The 21,571-nt window shown below is 40.8% G+C and overlaps 1 protein-coding gene across 14 annotated transcripts in view; it reads right to left on the reverse strand.

Annotated features, from left to right (window-relative positions):
* The window catches only part of celf4 (CUGBP, Elav-like family member 4), a 1,199,286-nt gene that overhangs the window by 839,790 nt on the left and 337,925 nt on the right, over window positions 1–21,571 (reverse strand). The window lies entirely within an intron of this gene.

Raw genomic sequence — 21,571 nt, forward strand, 5'->3', positions numbered from 1 at the left:
TTGGACTATAACTTGGTGTTGTGTGACTTTTAACTTTGTCTACCCCTGTCCAACATCAACACCTCCACATCATTATTACTACTGTTTATGCAGGCCACATATTGGCAAATGCTGACAGACAGCCCAAGTTTATAACTTCTAAGCATTCAAATGCACAAGCTTTTTCCTTCACACCATTTCCATTGGTATCACAACTGAGTTTGGTGCCACCTCTTCTGTATTGTATGATTCAATGAGATTGTTTGAGTCATCTCACCTCATTTGCCTCCATTTGATTTTAACAATTGTACTTATGAGTTTGCAAAATGTGTAGCAGAACTGGGTCAAAAATTATCTTGCATTTCTATCACTAAGAATATCCCCAAAATGACTTTAAGCCAACAGATTACTTTTGAATTTGCAGCTACTATTGCTAGTAAGGAAAATGCAGCACCTACTTTGGTCACAGCAATGTCCCACAAGCACAAACCAATAAACTCATAACTATTTTGAATATGATGCTAGATGAGTGGGAAACGTTGGCCTGAACACTCAAAAACTCCTCTGGGATCATTTAGAATAGGACTTGACAGGACCTTGGTTGACATCTGATCTGAAAAACACCTCCAACATTGCAGGAAACTCTGACTACATTCACTAACTGTCAACCTGGAATATACATTGAGATCTGTGGTAATACTTGAACTTCTTAACATGCTGACACAGGGGATAGTGTGCGACCAACTGAGCCAAGCTGTCCCCTTTACTGATGAGATTGTAATCATATTTCAGAATTCCTTATGATTTAAAAGCATGAAACATAAATTTTATGTTGCTATGTCACCAATGATTGTGTACTTACATAATAAGTATATATTAAAGTAGTTATAAAAATTGTGAATCACAGTTGCTGAAGATGTATACAATATCGGCAAATCACAATACTTCTTTATAGAAATGAACGCCTGGGATGTAAAATGGAAATATAGTGACTCTATCTTGTATTCCCTGTCAGCATTCCTTACTTGTGAATACGATTCCTATGAACCAACTTATGCGTGAAGTGACTTGCAGTCGTGTACCTGAACAATGTATCAGCAGAGCATAACCTGCAAATAGCTGCACACCATGCTCTCCTGATTTCTCCCATAGCTGGGAGGAAAACTAATAACATGTGAACATATCACAGATTCCAGATTAAACCTTAACAATCAGCTTTATCAATAGCCACAGAACAAGTTAAATCAGATATGAGAATCATAACATGTTGTTGCATTTTCTGACTTTTAAAAACTATTTTCCTAAGTGCAAACTCTCAGGACTGAATTTCACCATCTCTTGAGAAACTGTTTTCCAAGTGAATTGCATGGCACCCAGTCTACCATGGCCCATGTCAACTTTTCTCACAGCAATGTCCACACTTCGTCCCATTAAATATGGAACAAGCCACTATGATGCCACATTGAGTTGTGTGGCATGCCAAGAGGAAGTGCTAGTTCCATAATCAGTCCCCAGTTACTTTACCTCAGGTGGTGCCAGGTAGGAAGTGCTCCTTATACTGTGGTGTTCCAATGTTATTCCCAAGTAAGTAGCTTAGAAAGGCAAGTTGATTTCCCACTTTGTGTTCAGGAACCTCAAGGACCAAGTGGCAGAGATGAAGGCCATCCATTTTCCTGCTAACCAGCAAAGGAAACTGGGCCACCAAACCCAGCTAGTTTGGAACAAGATAGAGGCTCAGATCATGGTAGTGTGCCAATGTCCTGGGTGAAGGGTGTTGCCTAGCCGTGTTTGGAGAAGGCTAATGATCTTCTGAGCTCTGTGAGAGTAAGTGCCATCATCTTCTCTCAAAGTTACAGGGCCATCACTCACTTTGATTTTGCCAATGTGCACTCATCAAAGCTCATAATTAAAACCCTCCATACTGTAAACTTTATATCCACTCAATACTCAGCTCATCATCCCAAATTACTATCCTTTCCTGGCCTCTGTGCTTCCTATTCACTTAAGATATCTCTGCACATCTTATGCTTATGTGTCACCATTAAATGCTGTTTCATCCACTGTCATAGTCAGTACCTCGCTTTGTTTCATTACAAGACATACTTTCCCAACTAACCCCAGACGGATGTCTCCACAGTGCTCCACCACCATCCCCCTTCCACTTGACATAGCGTGATGCCACAGAGTGACTAGCAGGAAAAGAGGACTGTAGATGCTAGAGAAGTCAGAGTCAAAAAGAGTGGCGCTGGAAAACCACAGCAAGTCAGGCAGCATCTGAGGAGCAGGAGAGTCCATGTTTCAGACATTCCTGATGAAGGGCTTATGCTCAAAAAATCGACTCTCCTGCTCCTCGGATGCTGCCTGACCTGCTGTGCTTTTCCAGCGCCACCCTTTTCAACACTGCCATAGAGTGAGCTTGACTGTTCAGTGCTCTGAACCATGACAAGCTATCACATCTCCCTCTGTCTAAAAAGAGAACGTAAGCCACAGAAGCTGGTAGCCTCCAAATAATCATAAGTTGCATGAATACTAAGAATAATAAACAACATTCAGTGTAGTTGCATGAGATGCATTGTGTTCCTGCAGCCAGTGACTTGGCAAAAGCACTTGAGTCATAAGTGTTCCTGAGCTCCAAAGTGAAGCCCTGAAGAACTGAAGCAGTATGCAAGTTAGTTCAAAAGTAGCCATGATGATGTGGTAAGGCTGGTGATGAGCTAATGCCCACTTGCACAGATGAAGGGCAAAGGAGGATGGTGTCCATCAGGCACGCAGGGACATGGTAGTGACCTCAGAGTTGTCAGAATGTCCAGAGAAGCAATCAGTGGGTCGCTGGCACCAAGCAATCTCTTTGACTTTCATGTTGGATATTGTTGCATCCAGTTTCATGGAGAGGGAGAGGAGAATTGGGAGCTGCATAGAAATAAGATGAGTTTAGCTAATAATGAGATGCAAATGTATGGAAATAAGGTAGCCATCACTCATTAGCAAAATTCAGAATTTGCCTTTTAAACCCTGAAGGGAATTTCAAGTTTTTTTTCACTCTTGAGCATCTGATTTTTCCATTTTTACCAATATCTTTTTCCAACTTTGTTGTCCGGGCAGCTCAAGGGAGCAGAAAATTCCACTCTTGGTGTTTTGAATTCTCCAAGACCTTTTGACTAATGCTGCTAATTTTTTGAAATATAAAATTGCAGTTTTAACTCTTCAAGTTCTGTATAAATGCAGTAACAAAGGAATAAAGCAAATTGAAGACAAAAGGCTGCAGTAAGTACATTAGCTCACACAGCCATCACACTTCAAGATTAAGGATTATTTTCCTCACTACACTGAGCAATTTTTATTTAAGCAGTCCCAAATACTTCCTGAACAGGCACATAAACAAGTTTTCAATTAATTATTTATTCAAGGCAAATAAAGCATGAATTGCCAGCTTTTGACACCTAGATTTTTTTTAAACATTTTCTAGTACCAGATAGGCATTACAATTAGCTTGATCCTAAGCAACCATTATGCACCTCCACTCACAGTGACAATCTGGCATATATTAACATATATCTGAAACCCTGATGGTGGAACTATTTATGGAGGATGACATAAACAAAGGTGGATCAATCTTCTTCACTTTTCAATCTTACACTTAACAGAATCCGTATATTTGTTCAAACCCCCTGGCTCCCATGTGAAGACAAAGGACAGAGTAAATTAAATGAAAGACGGTAGTTATAGATTCCATTTGAACCATCCTTTTGCCTAGGATGAGCGATTATTGAGACTGTAAAATCTAACATTAAAATAGTTTATAATTTGAAAAGAACTGACTTAGTGGGGGGTTTGATAATAATAATAAAAAAGTTCATCTATTTTCAAATGCTGCTTTGACCTGCTGGTTGTGAATTTTCAACATTTTTCATTACTATGTCATCACGGTATAATTACTTGACGCAAAATCTTATTAGTATTCGTCACAAGGGCACAGTAGCCATTTAACTATTAGATTATGACTGTTGCCCTTGCTTAACATATTTAACTGTTGCAAGATCAGATAAAGCAGCGTTCCAAAGATACCTGGCTCAGAATGGGAGGAAAGCCCAGTCTAAACAAACAATCCTATTCTATCTTCTTCCCAGTTCTGTTCTAAATTGTTCTCCGAGTCATGTGTAAGGACCTGCATAACAGAATGAAGTATGCAAACAGGATGGGCTCTTTCAGTCTTTCATACTGATCTCTTCTGTATTAATTTGAAACTAATTGAAAATAATAACATTCAATATATGAAGAAAATAGCAAGAGGCAAGACATTGGATCAAAATAGTCGATAATTCTTGCATCGTGTACTGTAAACTATTTTGAGTATATATTTTCAGGAAAATCTTTGGTCTGAAATCAGTTTGTGGTTTAATTTCCTTACAAAACACATTCTTTGAGGTAACAGCACAAAACCAATAGAACAATCTGAGCACATCTCTTATAATTAGATTTTGGCTTTATGTGCCAATCATAGATTTATCAACCATTCAGATAAACTGCATCCTTCCTGACAAGATTATTGAAGCAATATCTTTGTATGTACATATGCTGACATTTACAAGGAATCCTCATGCTTAATCCTAGCTCATACGCCTGTACCCTATCACAGCAAAGGGGGATGTCAATCAAGCTGGAAGGATATAGCCAGCACATCTGGTTAATCACTGCACTCACATTTGTGCCTTGATATTTATTTCCAGCCAGAGATCTCTGGTCTATTCTCCCTGTCATTTGAGAGCAATGTGTATAATTTATTAACTAGCTAAACTGCATTATGAATAAGGGATGAGGCCAGTCTTGGGATTGAGAGAATGTAGATACAAGCCCATGACTGTGAATTGATTTAGGCCAGCTTCATGCTCCAAGAGGTGACATCTGTTTCAAAAGGTTGAAGCATGGAAGAACTTCAACGACTGCTGCTGATGAACTGGACATAAAATATTTTACATCAAGTGAGAGTTTCTGGAAGCAAATTAATACCTACTTGGAAAGGCTTGGATTAATCAGAGATAGTCAGAGGGGGATCATGGCTTACAAATTTGTTAAAACTTTTTGAAAATGTGATCAAGTGCATAGATGAGGGAAATTCAGTTGATGTAGTTCATATGGATTTTAGCAAAGCTTTTGATAAGGTGCCACATGGGAAATTGATTGAGAAGGTTAAAGTGTCTGGAATTCAGGGAAGCCTGGCAAGGTGGATCTAAAACTGGCTTAGTAATCGGTAGTGGTAGAAGGCTGTTTGAGTGGCTCGAGGCTGGTGTCCACCAATGTACCACAAGGATCTATATTTGGGACTCTTATTGTTTCTTGTATCCATAAATGATATGGATTAAAATGTGTGATAGACATTAAGCAAATTTGCAGAAGGCACTAAGATTTGTACTGTGGTCAATAGCTATGAAGATGGCTGGATGTTATAGGAAGATATAGATAGGCTGGTCAGAGCAACCCTGGTAAGTGCAAGGTGATGTACATTGGAAGAAGAACAAGATGAATGAGTATTTAATGAATGGCAGGATACTGGATAGCTTAGAGGAGCAGAGGGATCTTCGGGTAATTCTTCACAGATCCCTGAAGTTGGCAGAGCTCATGAATAGGATAGTTCAGAAGGCAGATGGGAATTTGCTTTCATCAATCATGGCATAGTAAAAGAGCCAGGAGGTAATGTCAGAGTTGCACAGTGGATTGGTCAGGACACAGCTGGAGTACTGTGTGCACTTCTGGTCACCTCACTCCAGGAAGGATGTGATAGCACGAGAAGGGGTAGAGAGGAGGTTCACCGGATGTTGCTTAGGTTGTAGAAACCAACCAAAAGGAGAGACGAGAGGGACTTAGATCGTTTTCTCTAGAGCAGAGAAGATTGAGGGGGGACATGAGTGAGGTGTATAAGATTATGAGAGATATGGACAAGGTGAATAGAGACCAACTGTTCCCCTTGGTTGATCGGTTAATCATGAGAGGGCACAGTTTTAGGGTAAGGGGCAGGAGATTCAGAGGGGATTTGGGAACAAAACATCATTCAGTGGGTGATGAGAATTTGGAATGCACTGCCCAGGAAGGTAGTGGAGGCTGGAAACTTTACAACCTTAACAAAAAATTTGGATGAGTACTTCAAATATCTTAACATTCAAGGACATGGGACAAGTGCAGGAAATTGAGATTAATGTGCCTCTAGTGGTAGTTATATCGGTACAGACTCAACGGGCTGAACACCCTTTTCTGCACTGTATGACTGTGAATCTATGGCAAGACAATCTGCTAATAGGTTTTAGGAACAAATTACTGGAAATGCTGAAATCTGTACTGAAAAGAAATGCTGGAGTCAGGCAACAGCCATACAAAGACCAAGCTAACATTTTGAGTCTGGATGACTCTTCATCAAGGCTGAAGTGAAGTGTTTGGGGACAGCATTAATGTTATAGTTTGTGAGGAATGGGGGTAGTGGGTGTAGGGTGCTGATGGAGAAAAGATGCTGATAGTTCAGATTAAGTGATTGGAATATGAGAATGGTAGAACAATGGTGTAGCTCCTGCAGACCTGAAAGGACAGTACAGTCATTCTGCTATAACGCAGTAATTCCTTCTTGAGCAATCCCATGTTATCAGAAAATTGCATCATAACAGCACCCATTTAAACTAATGGGGTCAGAATTGCGTTATAACCAATACGTGCTTTAAAATTTTGTGCTTTAGAAACAGTGTCCCCAATTCTTCATTAGTGTTATAGCAAATTTGTGTAAACAAAACATGTTATAATAAGTGGAATAGGGGGAGGGGTGGACATGATAACAAGCAAAAAGAAAGGGATGAAATGGGATATGGTTCACAATCTGAAGCTGTTGAACACAATATTAAGTACAGGAGGCTGTAAAGTGCCGAGTTTGAAGATGAGATGCAGTTTCTCCAGTTTGTGCTGTGATTCACTGGAGCATTACAGCATGCTGAGGGACAGACATGTGGGCGTGTGAGCAGGATGATGTGTTATAATGGCTGGCTATGGGAAGTTTGTGCACAGACCGGAGGTGTTTGGCAAAGTGGTCACCCAGTCTGTGTCTGGTTTCTCCAATGTCGAGTAAGCCACATTGGGTGCAGGAAATACAATACACAAGATTGGAAGATGTTCTGGTGAAATGCTGCTTCATCTGGAAAGACTGTTTAGGCCCTTGGATGGTGAGCAGGGAGGAGGTGAAGGGGGAGGTGAGATACAATCTGCAGTTACATGAGAAGGTGCCATGGAGAGGAGGGGGTGGTGTTGGTAATTGTGCAATAGACTAGGGTGTCCCGGAGGGAACGATCCCTGCGAAATGCAGATGGAGGAGTGAAAGGAAACTGTTCGAGACTGATACTTTGAATGTAAAGGCTGGTGGGATGGAAAGTGAAGACAAGGGGAACCTGATCACTCTGTTGTGAGTGAAAGGAAGGGGCAAGGGCCCACCAGACTCCACATTCAAAGGATCAGTCTCTGCCATTTTAGACAACTCCAGCAGAACACCACCACCAAATACATCTTCCCCTCACTCCCTTTGTCTGCATTTTGCAGGGACCATTCCCTTTGGAACACCCTAGTCCATTTCTCGATGGCCACTAACACTAACCCCCTCCCCCTTCTCATGGCACCTTCCCATTAAACCATAGATGGTACAACACCTCCCCCTTCACCTCCTCCCTGCTCACCATCCAAGAGCCTAAAAAGTCTTTCCAGGTGAAGCAGCATTTCACCTGTTCCTCCTCCAATCTTGTGTATTGTATTCGCTGCACCCAATGTGGCCTGCTCTACATTGGAGATACCAAATACAGACGGGATGACCACTTTGCGGAACACCTCCAGTCTGTGCACAAGCAGGACCCGGACCTTCCCATAGCTGGTCATTTTAACACAGTGTCCTGCTCACACACCCACATGTCTGTCCCTCGGCATCTGCAGTGTTCCAGTGAATCACATCACAAACTGGAGGAACAACATCTCATCTTCAGACTAGGCACTTAACAGCCTTCTGGGCTTAATACTGAGTTCAACTTCTATAAGGTGTAAACCAACTCCATTTCTTCTAGCTTGTTATCATGTTCTCCTCTCCCCCGTTACAGTTACTGTTCCTTTCAAGTCGGGCAGGATGCACACCTTCATTCTGTCACTTTCACATTCCAATCACTTAATCTGAACTATCAACACCTTTGCTCCACCAGCACTTTGCACCCACTAGTCTCACCTTCACCCCCCCCCCCCCCAAACTATAGTATAAATGCTTTCCCCTAAACACTTCACTTCAGCTCTGATTAAGTCATCTCAACTCGAAATGTTAACTTGCCCTCTGTCCATGGATGCTGTCTGACTCGCTGTGATCTTCAGCATTTGATGTCTTCAGTGCTAATAGGTTTTTACAGCCTGACCATACATCTGGGAGAAAATGGCCCAAATTTTCAGAGACACTGACATTCTTAGCCTCCTGTTCTGCAATCTCCAAAATAGTACGTACATCACAAATTGAGATGAATAGAAAATGTATTAAAATATGAGTTTTTCAAATACACATAGAACATAGAATATAGAATAATACAGCGCAGAACAGGCCCTTTGGCCCTCGATCTTGTGCCGACCTGTGAACTATTCTCAGCTCATCCCCCTACACTATCCCAAAATCATCCATGTGGTTATCTAAGGATTGTTTAAATCTCCCTAATGTGGCTGAGTTGGCTACATTAGCAGGTAGGATATTCTACGCCCTTACCACTCTCTGCATAGCGAACCTGCCTCTGACATCTGTCGTAGTGTCATTGTCTTATTAGGCATTCCATCTGAATTAATATTTTTCTTCTGATTGAATGAAGAAATTTTTTTCTCGTTTCAAGTATAAATCAAAATTGATCCATTGAGATTAGAGGTCCATGAGAAGCAGCAGCTCAAGTATCTCCTGTAAGTGGTCCCACCTTCATGTTGAATCTATGCAGTGAGCAAGTGTCGGCAATTTAACCAAAAAGCTTATCTCAATAAGTTCAAGCATTTTCTCATCTAATATTCACAGAGACTCATTTTCCAACTGAATGACACAGGTGCAGACATCTATGCTATCTTCTCTTCCCAAACTACAGGCTTGAAACAATTAAAGATTCCCAAATGTGATCATAAACAGAGTTTGGACAAAACTTTAGACATCAATGTTGTGATTTTGATGCATCAATACCCTAACTAGGTTATGTCGACTAAGCTCTTAGTGAATTCTTCGTCTATCATTCAACTGAATGATAATATCACAGTGAACTCTCCTGGTGTGTGCAGGATACATTTATTGATAATTCCTTCTACTGCAAGGACAGAATTAACAACAGATTTTTTTTTCTTCACTTAAAAAAGGAGCAGCCATTTTGCTTAGCTTAGAGCATAAGAAACATATGAGGATTAGCAAACTGTCCACTTAACTCTGAACTCAAGTTCAAAATGCAGACTGCTAGACGATTGGTGCATATTTTCCAGTCAAAATAATAATGAGGAAATTGGAGCTGATCATGAAACAACAAATTTGCCAGCAACTTCAAGTGTTTGCATATTTACAGTCAAACATGAGAAATAGGAAATTGCTATTCAAGTTGCTTTGCTCTTCCAGAAGGTTTACTCAACGGTATCTCACATCAAGAGATTCAGCATTCAAATACATGAAGGCTACGGAGCTCTGTTACTTACACATTGAATACACATTAAACACACCAAAAAGAGTAATGCTTTGTTCGTTCCAGTGTAAGTGAATTTTTAAGAGTGCGACGAATCTTAATTATAAACAAACAAAATCTCTGCTACTGAAAGTTAATGTTTACAAGTGAACAGTTTCATTCCTTCAGATTTTGATTATTGTTGAAGGTTTAAAAGTGTTTTAATTTTTTTTAACATTCCTTCTTTAGTCTTACTTTCTCTGTATTCAAACCCATCATTTCTTGTCTCTAGTTTGCTTTTTATCAATGAACTGACATTAACTTAACACTATTGATGGAGCTGGACTCATCAGGCAGCTGGGGAGTATTCTGTCACATCCTGACGTGACTTGGACTTGCTAAATAGGCTTTGGGGAGTCAGGAGGTGAGTTACTCACTGCAGTATTCCTAGCCTCTGATCTGCCCTTGGAGCCCTGTGTTTATGTGGCAAGTCCAGTTGCGTTTCTAGTCAATGGTAACCTCCAGTATGCTGACAGTGGGGGATTCAGTCATGGTATTGCCATTGAATGTCAAGAAGCATTGGCTAAATTGTCCCATCAATACCATAACTAGGCTATGTCTACTAAGCCCTCAGTGAGTTCTTTCTCTACCATTGAACTGAATGATAACAACACAGTGAACTCTTCAGTTGTGTACAGGATACATTTATTGATAATTCCTTCTACTGCAAGGACAGAATCAACATTACAAATTTTGATCACTCAAAAAGCAGCAGTCATCTTGCTTAGCTTGGAGCATAAGAAACATACGAGGGTTAGCAAACCGTCCACATAACTCTGAACTCATGTTCACAGTGCAGACTGCTAGACTATTGGTGTGTATTTTCCAGTAAAAGTAATAATGACAATATTAGTGTTTATCGTGAAGCAACAAATTTGTCAGCAATTTCAAGTGACTGCATATTTACAGTTCAACATGGGAAATAGGAAACTGCTATTCAAGGTGCTTTGTTCTTCCAGACGCTTCACTCTAACAGTATCTGGGTGCAGTTCATGGATCCACTGATGAGGTAGACGGAGTCTAACTAGATTGAGCCCATTGGCCTGGAAGGTTTGGTTGGCAGACGCAAGGGGATTTATGTTTAGGTGGCCCAGATATGTCGAATGTTTTGCCCAGAGGCAGGTGCCTCTTCCTTAGCTCGACCTTGCAGGGCTGAGAGGGACAGGCAGTGTGGAGCTGGAAGGCCTAGACACCCCTGGAGTGTCCTTAGAGGAGAACTCTAAGGAGACCTATATGTGTTTCCTCCTCCGACTGGTCCCTACAGTCACTGCCCTGTCTCCATGTGAGGAAGAGGTACCTGGAATAATATTACATACTTAGCTACTTATTTTGTGGAGTAATCTTTGATGAGACACATGTACAAACATCCTTTAGAAATCCAAGTAGATCACATTGACAGGTTCCCCTTTACTGCTAAATTCTGAATAATTATGAATTAGCAAACATGATTTTAAATATGAGTAGCTATGGCAACATGAAGACACAGCTCTATTTAGAACATGCATTCGATAAGGACAATCAGACCTCAGTATTTTAAAGAAGGAAATTAAGCCATTTGATCATCAAAAAGTATCAACACATGATGAAATCTTGCTATGATATAAATATTGCAATGTGACTAAATTAATCACAAAGTCCCAGCTAGAGGTTTTATTACTGTACTGTTTTCATTAACCTATAATTTGATATTTTTTGCTCTGAAGAAGTCAACTGTTAATGTTAACCTATAGAATGCCATATGATTTCATTGTGTATTTGCAATGAAATAAAATGTAATGCCAATTTTCTCGTCCTGCAGATATTGGACCTTTAATAGTTTCCAGTAATTTAAAACAAAAAAAATGTGTATAGTTGTTCACATACATAAACAGCAAAAGGCATTACATCTGAGAAACATACTTTTTCAGTAAGTTTGGAGGCCCATCCATCCTGTGTCCCCATTCCCCCAGGATTTCCCTCTGATGTTATTATAGAGTTGCTATAATGGGGAACATGACTAATAACCAACCTTTGATCCAACCTGCCCAAGGGAAAACATATCACCAACTAGGTAAGCAGCAATCAACATACTTTTACAGGATAAATTGCTCTAGACCAGTGCCAATATTGCTACAAGCCCTATGACAATCAATAGGGTTGCTTACATATTAGTGGACAGGATAGTTAAGAGACAAGAATAGTTAGTTTCTAACCAGGGGAAGGTACAAAATGTTATTTTTCTTTTAAAATCAACAAATCTTTTCCAAACCTTTTCTAAAAGACAATTTTGATATATTTTTGTACAAGAAGTACAGTATTCCTAATTTCTTTTCTCTCTAGTTTTCCTTCAACCATTATTTGTCAAATTGCCGAAGTTTTAAATGCAAATTAGAGAAACAATATTTAATTTGACTGAAGATTACCTTGTGTTTGAGAGCAGACATTTTATACTCTTTTACAGCCTTGAGAGATGCTATCAATTGGATTATTTTAATCCTGGATAAAAAAAAGTTACTGCTAATAAATTGACACCTCTTTAAATGAGCTGAGGAAAGGCTACATACACATTAGGTGAAGAAATTATTTGACAAAATCTATTTGAAAATATTGCCATAATTGAATTTTGCTAAGACTTCAATTTATTTTATTTTTATAATTGGATTGCATGATAAAAGAGAAAAAGTGGATGTTGTTTTATTAATGTACCTAGATAGCTGAAAGACTATCTCGCCTTACTGTGGTGTGCATAAATGGAATTTAATCAAAATCATGACAGAATTAAATAGTTCTCTATTAAACTGTAGAATTATTTTTGGAAAGCTGTTTAATCTAGTCAACTACCTCAACCCATCTGATTGTCACCTCTACCCAGTAAGAAGGCTATGTGCAGGCTGAACTCACTCTGACCTCCAAGGGAGAAAGGAAAAGGTTTTCAATTAGGCACAAATCAATTAAAACTTCAGACACTCATTCCATCAGCATATTAGGAATTTTGTTTGATACAAAACCGCCACTCACATTGTGGCAAATGGTTATAAATTTTAATCAAATCATAGTGGAAAGGAGCTGCCAATCACAGTTGACTTAAGGAACCTTTGTGGTTAAATTGAGTTGGTGTCCTTTTTTATTGGCTGACATGGACTGCATTTGAACAGTTAAGGATAAACATTAGAGGTTACTCATCTCAGTTTTGACTGGGGTCTGAGATGCTGCAGTTTTCTGGATGCTGGAAATCTCTTGTACTTTTCAATTTACAAAAGGTTGCAGCCGTGGGCGGCACGGTGGCACAGTGGTTAGCACTGGTACCTCACCGCGCCAGAGACCCGGGTCCAATTCCCACCATGGGCAACTGTCTGTGTGGAGTTTGCACATTCTTCCCATGTCTGCATGGGTTTCCTCCGGGTGCTCTGGTTTCCTCCCACAGTCCAAAGATGTACTAGTTAGGTGAATTGGCCACACTAAATTGCCCGTAGAATTAGGTGAAGGGGTAAATGCAGGGGAATGGGTCTGGGTGGGTTGCTCTTCGGAGGGTCAGTGTGGACTTGTTGGGCCGAAGGGCCTGTTTCCACACTGTAAGTAACCTAATCTAATCATTCTCAGATGAGGCAAAAATATATTGGGAGAGAACATGAGGGAAGGTTTCTCCCTGTCCTTTGGAGAAATTAGCAGTGAACTGCAGATGAAATATAATCTGCCCTATTAACATAATGCACTGTGGGTGGACTCAATTACTGTAGAGCAGGATGTCCTATCCTATGAAGCTGGCACTATTATGGGTTTGTCTCCAGCAGGATGCTTGTACCTGGTGCAGCAACACGTGCCTTCTACCATAAGAAAGTGGGTATGGATAATATGGCAATGAAGAATCCAACAAGCATTTATTACATCTAGCTATTATATATAAACTTAAATTTCTCAGACACATAAGCATCTGGATTAAGAGTATGGTACTGATTACAACAGAGCAGTGTACTTTCAATAGTGTGTCATGCTTCAAATTATCAATTTATGGTTTTATACCCTCAGATACAGCTATGATACACTGATGATATCAAGGATATGTCTTTTATAGGTATGATGAGACATAACTTAACACTGGCCTATATGAATGGCCACAGCTCCGTAGGCTTAGTAGCATTGAGCCTCTGTTCTGGGAGCTGCCAGGACTCCAGAGAGTCCATGAAGGAAGTGTGGTGCATCCCAGATCCAGGGAAGTCAGGAGCTTTGGATAGAATGTGTTTTACCACGAAAGGGAAGGAGGCAAAGGAGTAATCGTGTGGATTTCAAAGGCTGATGTGCGAGATAAGAAGGGGATTAAAGATTTTATCCCAACCCCTTTTTCCTTCAAAAACTTAAAAGCAAACAGATGGCCAGCTCTTGTTCATGTCATCCATATTATAGCATGGTCAAGGTAATATTAGGGCCAACTGACATTTTAACAAGTGCGATTGACCCTCCATATATTTATTTACAATCAGCGGATGAGTTACTAATTTTGGCATCTGACCAGCCCCTCTGTAATGGGGGTGTGTTGAGTGGGGTGGAAGGTGGTGGGGTGGAAGGTGGTGGGCTGGGCCCCTGTTCTATTTTACATAAAACCCTCTGAAAGCACATCTAGCAGGGGCCTGTGATATCCAGCTCATGTAGTTTTTTCTTGTTTCGCCTGCTATGTGCATATATTGCTAACTGCTCTGTTATCCATGCTGAGCCAACTCACAGGTTATTTGATTTTGTCAGCCTGCTTTCTTTTAGTTTCCCTAAGCTAAGTAGCATTTTCCATTGAAGGAAGCAAGTAAATAATCTAATACCGTTCTATAATTAGGTACAAGAAGGCAACAGTGCCTGAGATCACTTATTATAAGGGAACGGAACAAGATTTTTCTTTATCTTGAATAGTATGTATTCAGTAATAAAGTGACTATGAATAAATTACAGTTTGAGAATTGGTGTGTGAAATCCAAGAAAATAAGCCAAATGGAGGGTGATTGCCTGCAGACTACAAAGGAGCCATCGTGAAATCACCATCATACAAAGTGAGGAAACATGTGTCTCTTTAAGATGTTGATTAAAATCATCCTGAATTAATGTAGTGATAATTATTTTACAGATTTATTTGTGTTGGAAAGGTACAATTCTGTGGTTGATAATGCCATAATCCAAACAAATTTTCAATACAGAAACTGCTGGAGAAACTCAACAGGTCTGGACAGATCTGCAGAGAGAGAAACAAAATTAACGTTTTGAGTTCAGTATGACTTTTCTTTAGAACTCATTGGTGGAAAAAGTTCTGAAAAAGAATCACGGTGGACTCGAAACGTGAACTCTGTTTCTATCTCCTCAGGAGCCGCCAGGGCTACTGAGTTTCTCCAGCACTTCTGTTTTTTTTGTTCAGATCTCCAGTATCCACGGTTTTTTGCATTTGTGTCAACTTCAAGTGCAGTATTTTGAGTAATTTTAAAGTTTAGGGGGTACGGCCACCAAACGGTTCAGTGCAAAACTTGTCTGCCACTCCCGATAGACTGCTACCCAATTTAACACTCAAAGGAGCCTGAATCACAGGAAAGACTGGTGAAGGTGAGGATCTGCTAACAGATCCCAGGTTTGGAGTTTAGAGGGGGTGAGGGAGTTTGGGGCCATAGTGCACTGTCCACTTTGGGGGAAACTCACAGATGCAGTGCTAATATCGGGGACCCTTCTGAATGGGACAAATGGCTGATCACACAAGGCTGCACTCACTGCCCTTTATATTGCAGCCAGATCAGGGTGGAGGGGCAGTGGCAGCAGGAATGGCAACCAGGGATTTTTAATAGGACCCCATCTGCAAACACTTCCTGAGGGTACTGTAAGATTTTGTCCCAAGTTTGAGCATATTTCTGTCAAAGTAGGGTGTGGACATAGAGAATTGCTGCAGATTCATAACTGAAACATTGGAGCTGCATTACCAATTGCGATTGCCTGTGATTGATCATATGTGTAATGAGAGCTTGCTGTTGGGCCAGTCCAAAAAGGGAAAGATAAAAACAAATGCCTTTATGGAATGTTGGATAGGAGCAGGAAATAACTCTGCAGAAAAGAACTTTGGTTATGTAAATTTGCTGTTTAAGCAGGAAAGTCGGAAGATGAGCTGGTATGGACAGAAAAGAAAGAATTTGCTCAGGCAGATGACCAATATTTTGGGGTAGAAGAATATGAGAAAGCAGACAGTGAGGTATAGGAAAAGTCAAGAAGAATGTTTGCTTGTACATAAGGATATAATGCTGGCAGGAACCTAATTGCTATCTAGGTAAAGAAGTTGATAGAAGTAGACAGTACTGCATATTGGCCCACTAAGCTAATAAAAGAAAAGAACAAGACATGCATTTATACAGTGCCTTTTATGGCCACCAATTGTCTCAAAGAGCTTTACAGCCAATCAAATAATTAAGCATCTTTACCTTTGGAATATCAGAAACTGTGATATCTAACCTGTTTGGAACTGTACGTTACTGCCTGGTCACTGTAATGCATGCTCTCTGTTGTGTACCAAAAGGTTTGCTGTGACCAATTGGTATCAAGTTTGTATCCCTTGAAAATCTGACATCTTTCCTCCTTCCTTTCCATAGTAATGCACTTGGAGACTGGCCTTTACCTAATAGCGCATTTAATAACTTTTGGAGCCCAGCTGAGGCATAATTGATATGCACTCCAGCGTAGGGAAGGGAAGAAAATAAATCATCTAGGGTTTTCCCTTGCAATTCCGATTCAATGATTTTGGTTTGAAAGTGTTCTGTGAGGTCACGTAAGGGCTTTGTCGTGGCATCCAGAATTTCAGCCACTATATTAATGAGACCTGATGGCTTTCATGGCTCTACATTTAAAGTCTAGCCCCACATCAGATGCTGCAAGTCAATAACCAGTCATCACACTCTGCTGCTCACCCATTATCACCAAGTACATGACCCAGAGACGTCCGCTTTGTGGACAGGGACCTGGAGGTGTTGCTAGACACGGTGGTGGAGATGAAGACAGCACCTTTTTTTCTACACAACCCAACAAGAGGTCATGCCACCAGCAAAGCCAGCCCAGGAGCTAAACAGCAGTCCAGGGCAGCGTTGTGTCCTGGGTGAAGTGGGATGCTTAGCAGTGTAGGGAGTCAGTAGGTGATCTTCTGCATACGACAGGGATAAATGCCATGATCTTATCTCTGCTACCTCACACTTAACAGGGAAAACAATCACACATTCTGCCATTGTACATGCATCGCAACAATGCTTCGGGAGTACAACACTCAATATTGCACACATTGTGCCCACTCAATGACTCTCATCTTCCAAACTACTAGCCCCTACTGCTCCCTGTAATTCTTCCTCACTCCTCACCACCTCTTCCATCCCTGCATCACCACAAACTGTTCTTCCAACCACTTCAATCATTCTCAATGCCTCCCTCCATCTCATTGCAGTCAAAAATGGTCTAGGTTTTCTCATAGTGTCCTGACTGGCTGACATCTTATCATTTGACTGGTTGCACTTGACCTACAGCCTGACCATGCCAACCATTGAACTGCAGGGTCATGGATCCCGGGAGTCTGTTAAGACCAACTGCCTGTCTCACTGCGACCAAATCCCTTGACCAGAATCTGAAAAGCCTTGAATGGCTGTGGTGGTACTCTCCATTAATCCCTCATTCCATTAATGACTACTCCTCTTTGACTTTCACTCATGGTTATTTGAAGCATATGCAATGTGTTCACTGTGTAAAGTGGTGGCACAGGCTGTAGACATGACATTGACATAACACACTGCCATGCCTTGCCTGTTCAATGTTCCCCAACGTTTTTTTCAATGTTAGTATGCAATACAAGCCTCAGAGGACTGTAACGTGTACCTGAGCACTAAAGGCACTGTGAGCGAAGAAGGCAAGCTAAGGTCAATCCTATGCAGATGTGAAAGATACATGCATGTCTTTGTTTGCAAAGCAAATTTGAAAAGGTTGGCGCTGGAAGAAGCACAGCAGGTCAGGCAGCATTCGAGAAGCAGGAGTCAATGTTTCAGGCATAAGCCCTTCATCAGGAATGCGGAAGAGGAAGAGAGCTGAGCGATAAATAGGGGGTGGGGATAGGGCTGGAGAGAAGGTAGGTGGGATGGCAATAGGTGACTGAAGATAGGAGGTGACTGTGATAGGTCAGTAGGGAGGCTGGAGTGGATGTGTAGGAGGGAAGATGTACAGGTAGGTGAGGTCAAGAGGGCAGTGCCAAGTTGGAAGGTTGGATCTGGGATGAGGTTGGGGGGTGGGGGCAGGGGGCGGGGGGGGGGGGGTGATTGGGTCGGTTTGGAAACTGGTGAAATCAATGTTGATGCTGTGTGGTTGTAGGATCCCAAGGTGGAAGATGAGGTGTTCTTCCTCCAGTCGGTGGGTGGCTTTGACTTGGCAGTGGAGGAGGGCCAGAATTTGCATGTCCTTGGGGAATTAGGAGGGGGGGTTAAAGTGGTTGGTCACAGGGTGATGGGGTTGTTTGATATGTGCAGACTAGAGATATTCCCTGAACAGCTTTGAGAGGTGGCATTTGCTCTCCCCGATGTAGAGGAGACTACATCAAGAGCAACGGATGCAGTAAATGAGGTGGGAATGCCACACTTTTCGACTCTGACTCTCCAGCATCTGCAGTCCTCACTTTCTCTTATTTGCTTGCAAAGGAACCCAGCAGAAGTATGCAAATCGTAGGTGTCTCCCAGCTCCAAAGTACAGAGTTGAAGAGCTGAAGAGGTGTGTCAGTTGGACCAACAGCATGATGTGGTGAAACTGGTAGAGGGATAGTTTCCAATGCTGCCTTACATAGCTGAAGGCTCAAGGAGGATGGCCAGCAGGGAAAGAGTGGTGATGAAGCAGTTGGATGATGGTTGGGACAAACATTTATCAAAATGCATACATTCCAACTTACACATTGTGAATTTGAGTCACAATGGGTGGTGCTGGAAAAGTACAGCAGGTCAGGCAGCATCCAAGGAGCAGGATAAGCCCTTCATCATGAATGTGGAGGGGAAGGGGACTGAGAGATAAATAGGAGGGTGAGGGTGGATCTGGGGGGAATGTAGCTGGGAAAGGCGATAGGTGGATACGGGTGAGGGGCGTTGATTGTGATAGGTCAGTGGGGAGTGTGGGGTTTTCTTGGTGAAGGAGTCTAGAAGAGGTAGTGTGTCAATAAGGCAGGTTGGACCTTTAATGGGATGCAAAGACATGGAAGTAGATAGCCGCTATTCAATGGCAAGGTCCTGAAGTCACTATTTAAAGCTTGAGCAGATAATGTCCTCAATTTTTAGAATCTGACTTCTTCATTTTCACCATAGTTCTCTACCTTCCTCGCCATTGTTTACATCACACCAGTGAAGTGAAAATTTTATTCAGTTGATCCATGAGAGGGGGAATGATCATACATACAGCAGTCCCAGTCAGTTAGAGGAATTTCCCATCAGGTTTTAGTCCATAACAAACAGAAAAATATTGCAGAGAAATAAATATGAGATATTGCAGCTTTTACACAGTGAGATAATCATCAGGAATGTACATCCAGCAGCCAGCTAGTACCATAAAGTATACATTAAGAACTGAAGAATTACAATTTAGAAAAAAATACTGGCAGTGATTTTGCACTAAATCCAAGTATACCTCTGTAACTTGCCACTGCATCTACAGGAATTACAAATATATTATTGAAGTTGTATTTCTTAACACTATTTGCAAGAACACATCTTGATACGATGAATCTCACAGTACAGCCAGGCATCGCCTGCTTCAGGACAAGGTAAAATCATTGTCTCTAAAAAACAAATTTGTCATGAGAATGAATAGTCATCAAGAAAAGTTAAACTGTTTTCCTGTTTTCTTAGACTGGCCTTTGAAGAAAACACTCAGTGGCTATGCAATTTCCCTTACTAGAAACTGTGTGTGCATCATATTGCAGATAAACAATTAAAACTTTATTTCATTATTAGAATAAACCATAATTTGCATTTCTGCCACATTCTTTGAACCATGGAAACATACAGCATAGGAGACCATTCAGTCAGTCATCCTTGTACTGTCAGACATGGGTAGGGAGATGTCTCGTGAGTGTTTTGCTTTAATGACAACAAGGAATAACAGCAGACAAATGGAGAAAAATAAACAAAGATAGGACAAAGGACAAATGAAAGGGACTGGATTTTCACTGCCAAGAGCTCAAGTTGGGGAATTTTCTGACTTGACAGATCTACCTTGGATTATGATTTGGAAATGCCGGTGTTGGACTGGGGTGTACACAGTTAAAAATCACACAACACCAGGTTATAGTCCAACAGGTTTATTTGGAAGCACTAGCTTTCGGAGCATATCCACCTGATGAAGGAGTGGCGCTCCAAAAGCTAGTGCTTCCAATTAAACCTGTTGGACTATAACCTGGTGTGTGATTTTTTTTACCTTGGTTTAAAGTGGCTCACTAGAGCTGATTTTTGCTCATGGTGGTGGGGTGGTGGGGGTGGGGGTTGCAGATTGCATATGATTTTGGTGGGTGAGTGCTGAAGCGAGCTATTTAGAAAACCAGTCTCAGTTCCCTAGGGGCTTCCCTCATTGTTTTAGAAGCTGCAAGGACCTACAGCCTACACCCACCCACTCCCCATACCATCTCCATACCAACTCAGGCCCTCCATGCCTCTCTCCTTGTCACATCCAAAGCCATACACCGACTATTCACTATGCACAGTCCTCAGAAGGCATGTGAGGACGAAACTAAATTAAATCTCTGACAATGAATTGATGCTTTCACACATAAATATAAAACAAAAAATTGTGGATAAAAACTGAAATGCTTAAAGAAACTTAGCAGTTTGGCAGCATCTATGGGGAGAAAGCATAGTTAATATTTTGAGTCCAGGAATCCTTCATCAGAACTCTCACTCATACATGCTTGAGTGAGATATAAAATCCACTCAAAGATGTTTAACCTCAAGCAGTCATCACCAACATATTGGATAATAAAATAACACATTTCTATTTAGTAACCACATCAAAAACAGTTCATCCTTTAATAGCTTACTTAAACTGGCAATCAAAATGTGAAATCAGCCTCCCATCCAAATTTTTTTTAATAGCTTTTGAAACTCAGCAAAAATTCATAATACCCAAAGAAGAGTCACACTGAATTCAAAACTTTAAACTCTGTTTCTGTCTCCTTAGGTGCTCTCTCTAGCTGTTGTGTTCTTCAGCACTTTCTACTTTTACTTCAGGTTTCTAGCATCCACTACATTTTGCTTTTATTATAATCAGCAGTAATGGCAGGCCTTGGGAAATATCAACAATAACCTTGATTGAAACTGCATGAATATTTTTTTTAACCAATCCAAACCAGAACCAAAATGATCCAACAGCTTTTTTTTTCACACTGTTATCAGTAATAATACAGCAAAATGTTGTGGTGCAGAGATCTTGAATGAATAAACAGAATGGTAAGTGCAATTCCTCAACTGTATTTAACTGCAACGTCGTGACAAATTTGGATGAACCATCAAGCTCCCTTATGAATTGCATCTCCAATGTTGTGCTAAAAACCTAGATTTTTCAATTTAAAAACAAAATGCCCTTTGGTCAACAAGTTAAGATGTGATTGGTCAATTAGAAATGGTCAAACTAATATGGAAGAGATGGATTCTCCAAAGTTAAATTGCTGGGAGAAAATTTAGTTTTTAAGAACATGCAAAAATTGTTATGACTCTGGAGAGAGAGACAGAGAGAGTAGTATCAATGGAGGGGCAAGTCCAACATTATGGTTTGCAGTATTCAATACCTTGACCATTCTACCTTTCAAATGAATATTTTGTGCAAAGTTCCCTAAATCATCTATGAGAAGCTACTACCCAGGACTAATCATATCT

Source organism: Chiloscyllium punctatum, chromosome 1, assembly GCF_047496795.1.
Source record: "Chiloscyllium punctatum isolate Juve2018m chromosome 1, sChiPun1.3, whole genome shotgun sequence".
NCBI classification, from domain to species: Eukaryota; Metazoa; Chordata; class Chondrichthyes; order Orectolobiformes; family Hemiscylliidae; genus Chiloscyllium; species Chiloscyllium punctatum.